The sequence below is a fragment of the Emydura macquarii genome, unplaced genomic scaffold (assembly GCF_026122565.2).
Source record: "Emydura macquarii macquarii isolate MOO-44397 ecotype Brisbane River unplaced genomic scaffold, CSIRO-AGI_Emac_v2 contig_3517, whole genome shotgun sequence".
NCBI lineage: Eukaryota > Metazoa > Chordata > Testudines > Chelidae > Emydura > Emydura macquarii.
In genome coordinates this window covers 7178805-7191644 of record NW_027133654.1, presented here as the reverse complement: position 1 = coordinate 7191644, position 12840 = coordinate 7178805, and positions in this window count along the sequence as shown.

Below are 12840 nucleotides of genomic sequence, written 5' to 3'. Positions count from 1 at the left end.
GCTGTATTATCTCCTGATTGTTCTAAATTTACAAATAAACATAAAATATGGCTTTAATTGGTGTTTATTTTTTTTCTTTATATAGGAATTAGGTACAGCGCTCCTGTCAGCTAAATTTCTAACTTATTACATGCAGAAAAAGAATGAGTTTTCAGGTGCCTAAGTAGTCTCTGGAATCATGGTTAAAGTTGCCCTCCCCCACCAAAAACTGAAATGGTGCCCCCTGCTGATGTTAGGTATTTGGGAGTGGGAGCAGAGGAGCTTCAGAAGTGCCTAAATAACTTAGCAGCACAAGTCTCATTGACTTCTAATGGAACACATGTACCTAAATCACAGAGGCATTTTTGAAAATCCCACCTCTTGTCTTGTGCTGATTTCTGACTTAACAAAAACAGGCTGATCTCAATGAATTCACATACCTAACAGCTAAGATTTTGATGAAAATATGGAGATTTGCTATTCTCAGCAGACTATCCACCTTCAGATATTAAGACTTAGCAAGCAGTACTATCTATCCCCTTTGTGTCAAGGGAGCTGAAACAGGTTAAATAGCTTTTCTAACAGCATGTAAATGGTAGAGATGGGAACAGAAGTGCCGTCACTGCCATGCAGTGCATGCCAGGGTGCATATAACTCTGTATGAAATGTAGCTTAATTTAAGACTCAAGTAGCAATGGGTAATGACTTGAGGAAGGTAGTAATAATTGCCTTTGCAAGGAGATAGAAGCAGAAATTATTGCCTGGAGCTCCACTTTAAAGGAAAAAGCAAAGAGCAGTTAGCAAGAGGAAGAGGTGGTACCTGCCAACAGAATTTCCCATAAAGAAGAGGTGTTGGCGTTTGACAGGTTAATTGACTGTTTAAAGGAACAAGCTGACACAAAAATACATTTTTCTTTGTATGGCTCCGAGAAACTGGACTTTGAACACAACCTATGCAGCAATGGCAGTACGGGAGAGTAGGCAGGAAAATACCAACTGTATGGGGTAAATACACTCAGGAGGCTTGATCTCATTTCCACTGATTTTGCCTATAGTCAGTTCTCAAGAGGCTGAGGTGTCAGCTGACAAATGCTCTTATGTTCATGCTGTTAAATGCACGGTTGGTGGCCCTGTACCTAATTAAATCCTGGTGGACAGCTGAAACATAGTCACCAGTCTCCCTTATAGTACCAAAACTTGTTTAGAGGATATTGCTAGACCAGTTTTGTCACAGTTTGTTCTGGACTTGTATTTGGTATTGCAGGAACCTGACAAGAGCAGCAGGAAGATGGTGGGGCTGTGCTTTTTGCATCAAACCTGACGTGCACGTAGACTCCTGTGCTCAGCTGGATTAAATACAAGCACTCTGCGTTCAACTTGTGTGAGAGCTCCAGGACTGGGATATGTTAAGCCTTAGTTCTGCGGCACTGACTGTCCCCCTCCGTTGCAGTCTCTGCATGAGTGGATGAAGATCTCCTCATCAATTCCTATATTCACTGGAGGCACCATGGTGGATAGTGCTCAGAGACTTTAACATCCGCACGATTAGATTCAGGCCAAGGTGTCATGCCCGCCATGGCAGTTACATGATTATACTATGTGGTTACTGGCTCAGTTCAAAGAGCTGCACACACTATGGATTGGACTTAGATAGGAGGTCAAGCAGCTGGAACTTAGGCCAATTTCCTGCACTGACCACTGTCTCCTGTATTTTCAGACTGGGGTGCAAGCTACCCTGTTGGCAGGAGGGAGCTGTTTCGATAGTCTGCCCACAATGGTCAATGGTACCTGCAGGTTTACAAAAGGTCTGAGGGAAGGCACCATTCCTCAACAGATCCTTCTATTAAGGGTTCATTAGGATGTCCTAGCAAATCTTTCAACAACTGCTACAGTTTCTATGAACGCCTTTTAAAGGACTTGTCTACAACTAGGAGTTTGCAACTCTTTTTTTTTCAGCTGTGGACCTTGTAGGATCAAGACTTACCTACTTGAAAGACTGCCTCCTTCTCCATGTGATATTGTCAACTCGTCAGCAGGGCTGCTTGAAGTGAAACCCTCTCAGTACAAAAGAGAGGAGATGTCAGCAGGGCATTCTCCAGGAGGGGCCCTCAGCTTTGAAAACTACTCCCCACCCCACTTTGAAATAGCCTGCATCTCTTCACCTCCAGGGCATGCTGTGAGGCCCATCCTACTTACACAGGCTTTGGAGGATGGAGGGACATGATAAGGGCTGGTATTTGAGGCATAGCTGTAGGGTTCAGGGTTTTGCTTTCATGCTCGGTTAATGATTTTCTGGCTGTGGGGTGTGGAGCAGCTGCTGATTCCATGTTTCCTTGTATGTGTTTGTATTAATTAATGGCAAATATGCCTAGAGATCAGGACAGCTGCCTTTTTATAGATTCGTTATAAATCAAAATGAATGCTGATCACTCTTCACACGACACATTCTCTTCCAGTCTGTCTCCATTACATTCCTCCCGCCATATCTATTTTTGACAGGTTAGTGGGGCTAGTCTTTGTTATCATATCTAACAGTAAGGTGCTCTGACTGCCACAGTTTATTTGATTCCAAAGTGCCTTTCAATTTCATACACAGCTGCCTTTCATTATTAGGTTAGCATAGAGCAAAGCTACTAGACATGTTAAGAAAAAGGCTTGAAGAGCTGGTGCCATTGTCTTTACTCCATCTCCCTCTGGTAACATCTGTTTTCTCCGGGAGAGAAGCAAAATACTGCATTTGAAGCTCATCACGATGCCAAGATTTAGGATGATGCTCTTTTCCTATCTCTCTCACTCCCTTTCCCTCCGCCAGCCCCTTCATCTTGTTTCTTAAGGATTAAGAGATGTTGCACAATCCTGTTTCCGGCAATCAGATAAGATGCCCTGAATTCTGCATTTTATCCCAGCTCTTTCAAACCCAGCGTGTCCATGCTAAACTAGCAGTCCGTGCAATGTTGAATGCTTACGTGAAGAATCCATTTGCCTTGGAGGCAGGTTACGTTTTGCCAGCACACTTTTGTTTTAAATTGTCTACAGAGGAACTACATTGTCAGCCAATTAATCATTGCAAAGCTACTGTGGCTTTGCATCGAAAGGTTGGGGGCTTTCAGTTTCTGGGAATGGGATTTACTGCGGACTAGCACATGAGGATACTGTGGGTCAACAATTTGGCTGAGGCATATGAAGAGCAATCCTATTAGTCTGAATTATCAATAGGGATCAAACTCATCGTCCTTCTCATACTAATGCCTTGGAAGCAAACTGATCACTGTCCAGGTCTATCAGACCATGAAACTAGATTAGCAAACTGGGCCTTCATGACCCAATCATAGAGCAGCTGAAGTAGATAGAGAAAAAGAGAGGGAGGGAACGTAGATTATATAAATATGTGGTAAATTGCTCACTCAGTAGAATATAACTAGAGAAGACTGAAGCTGAATACTAACTCTGTCTCCACTGTATCAATGGATGCAGTCAATGTTGTGGTCTATAGAACCCCTGGATGAATAAAATCTGTACATTTACCTTGACAGCTACAGCCTGAACCAGCCTCTCTTATTACATGGGCTACAGGCACAAGGGCATGCAAACATTAACATGTAAATTCTTTCCAGTCAGGTATGTACCATATACGCTTTCAAATCTCTGGCTCTTTAATAGAGTTTAGAAATGCCGTGGAAACTAAAAGAATGCTGGGTGACTGGTTACACGGCCTGTTACAGCCAGTGAGATTCCATCCCAGTCTGAATAACCATTTGTTATTTGGGTAAAAGAGTGCCCAGGGCCAGGAGCAGGGCTTCATTGTGCTAGGTGCTGTACACACAGCAAAATACAGGGTCTGACACAAAGAGTTTACAATCTAAATACTCCAGTTACAATTTGATAGTTGGTTGGTGGTGTGTGAAATGAATTTGGTGGCCTCAGCCCACTTCTCAGTAGACAGACAGTTAGAAGACAAAAAACCAAAGAAAACCCCCACCATTGCAATTAAGAGCGATTTATACCTTAGCTGGGAGGCTCAGCAGAGAAACCAAGGACTAAATGAACCTGGAAACTGAACTATCATCCATCCACCCATTGAGTTGGTCCCTTTCTGAGTCAAGTCTAGAGCAGAGGCTTACTGAATAAAATTATTCAAATAATAATTGACTAATATGCAATATTAGCCAAATATATTATGTGATCAGCTATACAGCTAGTCAAATAAAACAAAAATAATTAATTGAATAAAATATTCAATTATTAAATGAATAGCATTAAAATCTCCCCTGACTGAGATGTATTGATAGGACAGTGGATGGAAGGTTGATGTTAGTGGGTGTCTTGCATGAGAATCAAGTGCAAAATATATACAAGGGCATAATGGTAGAGCCTGGAGAGCAGAATTTTGCCCTGACTGTGCTTCCCAGATACTGCTTACTGTAAGTTTGCCATAGTACTCTTACTATCCCACCCTGGAGATTATCTCTATCAATTTTTTACCTGATCTAGCTATTCTTTAAAATACGTTTCCCGCCCCCCACTGAACTAAGCTGGATGTGCCATCCAGCAGTTGAAAGAGCACATGTCAAATGTAGCTTTGGTTTTTTAAAACTGTCAACCAGCATGACTGGTAGATCATGGGGATTTCTTATTTTCAAGGCAGTTTGTTTATTTCACAACTCACCTGAGCGTGAGTTTCCTTCTGTTTAGGTTCCTATAACAAGCAGGTCTCCATAGCAATAGCTAGTGGAATTTGGTTTCCTCATTCTGTTTCTTTCTTTTGATTTTTTCCTCATGATTACTATGAGCCAAGAGAGTAACAGCTTTTAGATTAGTGCTGAGGGAAAGATACAACAAGAAAAACCACACAGAACTAGCTATCAGTCAGGACAATGGAGTATAGAGATGTGAACGGATATACCGTACTGACTAACCAGAACTAGCATGTTATTTATGGATTATAGAGTGAGGTGACAAGCCTCCGGCTAGTAGTAAGGCACAGCTTCCAGGTCTGTATATGTATGTCGCTGTTGTGACCCAAGAACTCATTAATGCCAATGGGCAAGGGGGTCACTGGAATGTCCTGATCCTGGTATGTACATTTTGGTTCACCAAAGAATGTCAGTTGACATCTTAAATGAAAGCAGTGTCACACTGGTCACTGCTATGGCTGTGAATGTATGCACAGATACTACGTAAGGAGTTATATATATTAATGACAATATATTTGTAAAGTCTGTAGCAGTGTATGAGTCACCAGCAGAAGTGAAAAACAAACATCTCTTGGCTGACAGCAAACATGCTTTTAAGTCACCTCTCTCTCGGTCCGGATGCAAGTTAAGCGTTGAGAGCTAAAACGGTGGATGCTCATATGCTTACACAGTCAGAATGTTAACAAAAGAGATGTAATGTTAACAGGGAAGCAGCGCACAAGCCAGCTGTGGTTATCCTGTCTCTGAGTACAGACAATGAACTTTGAGGGTTTGTAATGGACCTCACTCCGGGTTTGGTTGGGAAGCATGGCCTCGTGGTCAAGGCGGCAAACCATGACTGCTAGGGGGTTGTTGGTAGTGGAGCCTGGGCCCTCCCACTGTACCGGGCTCCAACTCAGGGCCCTTTGGGTTACCAGTGGTCTGGCAACCGAGGGCCTGCTTAAGGCTGCTCTCCCTGGGCCACTTCCTATCCCGCTCACTCCAGTCAGCTTAGTCCAAGGTTTTCCTGGGACTGGGAAAGTCCCAATCAAGAAAATATGAGGGGATTATCAATATTTACCCATCTGATTGTTTCTAGGGGTGGGTCCTCCCTTCCCTGAGGGAGGGCCCCTTTGGGGCAGTTGTGTCAGAGGCTTCAACCTTCCATCTTGCTCTGCACTGCTGGAGCTCTGGGCTGCAGGACTGCTGTCTTCCAGGTCTGTCCCAAATGAGTGTTTCCCTGTCTTTTAATTCCTCCACCACCACTAGATGGAGCATTTGCTGCAGGTGTGGTGGGGCAGGGCTGGCTGGCCCCAAAATAATCCCTTAATCCCTTGTTGCCCAGTGAGGGGTTTGTGCACCCCATCACAGAGTACATGTAGGAGGCAAACCTACACCGCCCAATCCTGCGCTTAGGAAGTAATCAAACAGCACATTTACATTCATGAAAATGGGATCCCAACCAGCCTTGGTTGGAAACACTGCAGAAGAGATTGGGTGGGCTAACCTCCTGTCTAAAGAAGTCTTAATTTATTAAGTTGAGTCTCTAGAAAGCAGTTTATGATTCTGGTTTTTTATGTAACCATTTGTTTCCAACATCCTTACTCTTACCTCCCGAGTCTTTGACTTTTGTTTTCACTGTAACTATATTTCAGTGCTGGGGGATTAAGCAAAGTGCTGAGTTGAATCATACCAGTTTAGATGTACATGGTTCCTCTGGGGTCAGCAGAGCTGGCAGGTCTGTCAGTGTTCAGTGGCTAAGGGGCTGGGCACTTCAGGGGAACACTTCAAAAGGAGTCCTCCTGGTTGCGCCTACTGTTAAGCTGCAAGGCAAAGGCAGGGCTAGCATAGCCCAGAGGAGGGGGCTGGAGTGGCAAAAGGCTGGTGGTGTTCAGGAGCTGGCACTCAGCTACCCCAAACAAGACTCCCTCATGCAGGCGGGAGGGAATAACAAGGTAACTATCAGTGCTGGGCACCCCGTGAATTGTCAGGATAATTATATCATCATGTTTATTTATCCTTTTTGCTGCTTCTGCTACATGGGTGGGATAGGATGGAGTAAGGCAGGGGAGACTCCTAATCAAATATTATGCTAAAGAGGCCTAAATCACTACCCCGCATGTAAACCCCAGCCAGGAACTTTGGGAAGTTCTCATTCTAAACTGGATCTGAACTTTGCAGTGTGGGTTTAGCCTCTATGTGCATCTGAATCAGACCCCTAAAGCTAAACACCATAGCATTCTGGGAACATTTAGATTCTAATCCAAATCTGTAGTTCAGGGCTAGAGCCCATCTCGACTGATAGTTTATATGGATATTGCACTCTTTAGCCTGAAGGATCCAGTTATAAAAAGTGTTTTTACACTGTATATAAAGAGATTCCTTGCTTGCCATTGAAATGCAGTCATTTCTGGGGTGCAGCATAGCACCAGCAACACCGCACAGCAGTGTGGAGGAGGAAAAAAGTGAGAAACATCTGCAATTGAAACACGGGGGGACATTTAGGAAAAGTGTAATTACCTCAGGTGGAGTTCGGTCAGGATATCCAGGTTAACATCCCATCAAACACAGGTTGGTTCTGTAGCATATTACTGAGTATAGAGTTTATATTGTTTACAAGTCAAATAATTTGCTGGGCTCTTTTCATGCATTAAACATACAGCATGTCAGCTGCCTCTTAACATCTGGTAGAAGACCCCTAGTGATTTACCTGCACGCTGCCGGCTGGACAGAGTCCTGAGATTGATATGTTTAACAAATCTTTTTGTTAACTCACACGAGGCCAGGAAGGTAGTGGTGGATCTAAACACTTCCTTACACATTTGAAACTTTAAGGGCCAGATTGTCAGCTGATGTAAATCAAATGAGCACCACAGATTAGTGTAGCTATGTTGATTTACACCCATTTTGGATCTGGCCCTCAATGTACAAAGTCTTAGAAAACAGGCATTCTTTCAGTGGTGTACCGTGGGTCTCTGACACCCCAGGAGCCAGTACTTTTTTTTGCGCCTCCCCTGTCAGCAGCAGCAGCGGCAGTTCCCCGTGGGGGGGGGGGTGGCTGCGGGCCCATTTCCCGCTCTCCCCCACTCCTCCCGCTGTGGGGGCGGCAGGAGGCAGGAGTGACAGAGGCAGACATGCCCGGGCTGCCTGGCAATGGGGGTGAGAGAACGAGACAGGCTCTGGTCCCCGTGGCTCCCTCGTTGTGCCCAGCGCAGGGGTGGAGGGGCCAGGAGGATGCTTCCTACCCCTGCAATGGGAGCCCTCAGCCCCTGGCAGCCTGAGCTGGGGTGGGCCTGGCTGCTGCCCCTGGCTGCCTGCAACAGCCAGGGGCAGCTTCTCTGAGGAGGGCCCGGCCGGTGCCCACCTCCCAGGCCAGTGCCCAGGGACATGGCCCCACTCGGTAAGCTACTGAATTCTTGGACTTTTTTTTTTTTTTTTTTTTAAAGTACTTTAAAATAGCACAGGGTACTTTGCCTTTAAAACTCATTTCCCACTCCCTCCTGTCTTTTCTTTGGACGTGTGCACTCCAGGTCACTCTGTGCATGGCCTGGATAGGAAGAAGCCACTACTTAATCCAATTATTTCACTGTCTGACACTTATGGCTGCAGGAGAGAGCTACAGAAATTGGCAGCTGCTGCAAACAATATCAAAGAAGGGCTTAAGGTGTGAAAAAAGAGCAGGAAAAGTCTTCCAGCCTGCATTCTGCTCAAGAATACAGGCTTGGAGCAGAGTGGCTCTGTGAGAGTTTGTTGAGGAAGAATCCTCTCCAGCTCTCCCAGACTGTGCTCCGCGATTGCTGAGGCTTTAGAGGACCCTTCTGTTCCTGCAGGGGTCAATGACACGGAAAATGGCAGATCCATTGGCCCTGCCCCCACTCTGCCTTTCCGGCTCTCCAAATCTTGTGTCATCCCCCTCAGCACAACAGAACTGCATCAAGTCTGCTGAGTCTGGGGGCCCTAGTAGGCAAGAAGGGTGGTCCAGGATTCCCCCCACCCTCCCATTATAACAGCACCTTCTTAAGCAGCAGATTTCCCCCCGGGAGACTTTTGAGTCCTATGTGTTTACTGACAAACTAGATTTGCTCCTGTTAGCACTGCAGAGCCAGGGGAACTACAAAAAAGTAAGGGCTTCTATTCTGTCTTCTGCATCGTCAACAAACTGTCAGCTTACAGCCTCTTTAGGAAAAACAACGAGAGTTCTGTGGCACTTTAATTTCAGCAGGCATAAGCTTTCGTGGGCTTCAGCCCACTTCTTCAGATGAAGTTGGTAGAAATAATACAGCAAATATTGGCAACATATATAGGAGGCAACATATACATATCCAAAGGCATAGACAACAATGGGGTAGGTGGATGAAAGCCCGGTACTTGGGGCCTAATGACAACCATTGAGTAGGAGGTGAGAATGGGTGATCAGAGGGCTGCTGCTCCACTCATTGAAGAGTCAGAAAAGACAGCTCCACCTTTTTCCCCCCTGATTTCTGAGGTTGAATTCACAGGGCTGGTAGTTAGAAAAGTCATCTACTGGTTCAAATGCAGTCCTAGCTTAAGTAGGCAGAACTCTTGATGGGTTTCAGTTGGAGTTGTGCCTGTTTACACCAGGGCTGAATTTGGTGCTTGGATAAAGAACAAATGTGAAACATCATAATGATCATTTTGCAACGTTTAACCTCTCTCTAAATGACACTCTGCTGCAATGTATGGGCCAAATTCCTGATATAGGTTCTGGGGAGTTGGATGTAGCCCTATGGATTTACAGTACTGGTGAATATCATCCAGGACACAACACGCGCTCTATGTTGCAATGAGCCTAGCAGTGCTGAAAGAGGGTAATGTTTATAATCAGAACTTTCCTTTGCAAACACTGAATCATTTTGTTGTGAAAGCTGGACACAGCATGAATGACTCACTGTTGGCTGCATATATGGTATCAGTAGGCTCTTTTTACGGGAACAGGGGGCTGATGTTTGATATCATCTCTGTGCTCCCAGAATGCTAATGAATAACAGCGCACCGTGGCCTCTATTGATCTGCAATTTACTTCTTCCAGCCTTTCACCTGCCTCTGCACAAAAATACATAAGTTGAAGGAAATCACATTGTTCACAAACCCAAAGATGTTGCTTTTGCGATGTTCTAAACAGCTCTCTTGCTGGCAGTATTTTTCTAAGCTTGGATTTCTTTTTATTGAGCTCATGTTTTGCAGCAATAAAAACTGAAGCCTCATTAAAAGCCGGCTAAAGTTGGGTGCCTGGAAGAGTCAAGCGGCTGATAACGATAAACAGACCTTTACGTCAATGGTTCAAGACCAGACCCAGCTGGTGTGGGCTGGAAGTCATTTACCTTCTAATGCCTATTCAATGCTCCGTGGGGAATGAGTGTTGATCTCCGTTCTATTCTTAGATGACAAGTGTTCACATCACCGAAGCCAACGTCAACATCGATCTTTAATTGGAAACTCAGCAGAAAAGCCAAAAGACTGGATGAGAGATCAGTTTAGACAATCTTCTCATGGTAAGAGAAGGTCTTTGCAGGTCAGAGTGTGATGCACTGTGTTATGAAGAAGCTTGCCCTGCTGCTGCCCATTCTGTACCAGTATTTGCTGTGATAGATAGCTGGGGAGACTGAAGTTATCACTCTTGATCTTTAAGAGCCTGATCCAAAGGCAGTTGAAAGAGTCTCGCTGATTTCAATAGGCTTTAGGTAAGGCCATTAATAAGCACCAACTTCACTTTGAAACAACTGATGGAGTTTTAAAAGAAAACAAATAAAAAGCTAATAGCTATTTAGAGGCACAGCTCATAAACCGATAACATGGCTCACATAGCATGTAATGCATCAGTACCTGAATCAAAGATGGGCTGCCTCAAATGAGTATGTGCACACACGCGTCCCAGGGATGGAGCAGCTTTGTGTTTGAAGATTAAGCTATAGTGAAATGAAATCCCCATCCATGTCCCCCTTTATATATCTTGAAAAACGAGGCAGTACAAAGTTAATACCTGTCCTGATTAAGCTATTTTTCAGTGACAGTCAAAAAAGGGAGTCTCTGCCAACGCACCCTAAATATGTATCTCAGCTCCTAGATCAAAACTTTCTGAAAACAACTTCCTCCCCATAAATATCGCCTATGTAATAATGTGAGTATAGGCTAACCTATAGTGAATTTAGTGCTGCTAACGGAAAGTTTAATGCTGAGTGAACAGTGTGATTTCAAGTGACTGGTGAAGGGTATGTGAACATTGAATCAAGCACAGAAATATGTACTGAAGCCCCACATGAATCAGGCTGCACAGGACACTTAGAAGAGCACTAAATGAAAACTTAAAAAACAAATTGTGTAAAGCTCCTGCAAAGTCTTCTTACTGGCTGCAAGTTTGCTATTGACTGGCTAGAATGAATTATACGGAAGTATCACAGATACCAGAAAATACTACAGAATTTAATAGACGATCACCATTTTCAAGCAAAGAGAATTATGTCTGTTACAGAGTTTTATAAAATGGTTCACAAAATCTATAGAAGGGATAAAATTCTGTTACATTCTATAGGCCTAGTTTTTTGCTGGTATAAACTGGTACAGCTCTGTTGCCTTCAGGAGAGCTGCACCAATTTACAGCCGGAGAAAGTTTGGCCCTACTGGTTTTCTGAACTTCCATTGAATTCCACAGACGAACCTTATGCTGGCATTTCCTAACTTTAGAAAACTTGCTTTTGTGTTGGAGGTAGTCTTCAAATGTAGGGTTTTTTTTTGGCACGAACACAGTTTTAACAGGATCAGCACACATTGTACTGGGGGGGAGACTGAAGGGAGAGATACCTCAGAGGGAATCCCACAATCCCTTCCCTGGTATAAGAAGTTAGTCTCTAGAGAGAGCAGTTCAAAAGGAACGTTAAATCAGTTTCAGATGCTGGTTATAGGCTCCACCTTCTAAGTGGCTCAGGTTTCTCTTTATGTACTGAGTTAATAGGGAAATGTTTGTGTTTCTTTAAGCAGTTAGTTACCACCAGCTTCCTTAATCCAGGTACCTTGTTATCGTAATTAAAAATGAAAATTAGCTTTGATCACACACTTTTATTGCATAACCTATTTCAATGCACTATTGTCTAGCTCACTTAGTTTTCCATGATGAAAAGGATTTGTATTTCACACTAGGTAGGAAGTCCTATTTAAATGTTTCCTGGTTTTGATCGCCTTAGAGGGAATTAATTTATGTTCCTGCCAACAAAAAACACCACACTACACAACTGAATCATTTGAACTGCCATAACATCAGCCGCTGGCACAATGGGTTAGACCTTCAGGTGCTGATTCAGAGTTGCTCCATTCCAGTATTTGGGCCCATGAACAGGAAGGGGGACAAATGTTTTAAGCCATCTTTTGTACTTCCTGTATTGTGGGCCTGGCTAGGCTAATTAAGGCATGGGTTCCCACCTGGAATCTGCTACCCCTATGGGGAACACAAATAGACTTCAGGGGGTCATGACTGCTCTTTTCCTTATGGCTTGATGATCTCAAAGTTTCTGTTGTAGGGTCACAGATTGCTCTAACCTAGAGGTTCTTATTCTCTGGACCCCTATGAGCTGTAGAAAGCAGAGAATAGCCACAGCACACTGCACTATGGCCCCTTTCCTTCCCCTTCTTACCTCTGGCATGCCCCCTTCACTCAGGGCAGTAATGGGGTTGGCATAGAGCCATTCAACTAGCTCTGTGCTGGTGGGGGGAACCCCTGGCATAGGTGGTATTCCCAGTGGGTGATGACATCCCTTTACACCACCACAGTGGCATGAAGGAATCTTAACACTACTGAGAACTGATCTCTGATTGCTCCCAAGTCAGGACATTGCCTGATGCCCATTGCAGGCAAGAACCAACATCCATGTGAAGCCGTTCTGCTTATTTTTCCAAGAGAGTTAATGGACCAAGGGAGATGTCCTTATAATGACCTGTGAAAATTCCTTCTAGATTACCAAGTGGGGTTTTAGATCAGACAAGATTAACATCCCTCCCTCCCCTCCACACCCACACACCAGACTTTATCCCAGAATTTGTTGGATTTAGGGAGCTTTAGTTATTGCTGAGTAGGTGTCCAAACAATGGGGAGCACAGAGATGATATCAAACATCAGCCCCCCGTTCCAGTAAAAAGAGCCTACTGATACCATATATGCTGCCAAGAGTGAGTCATT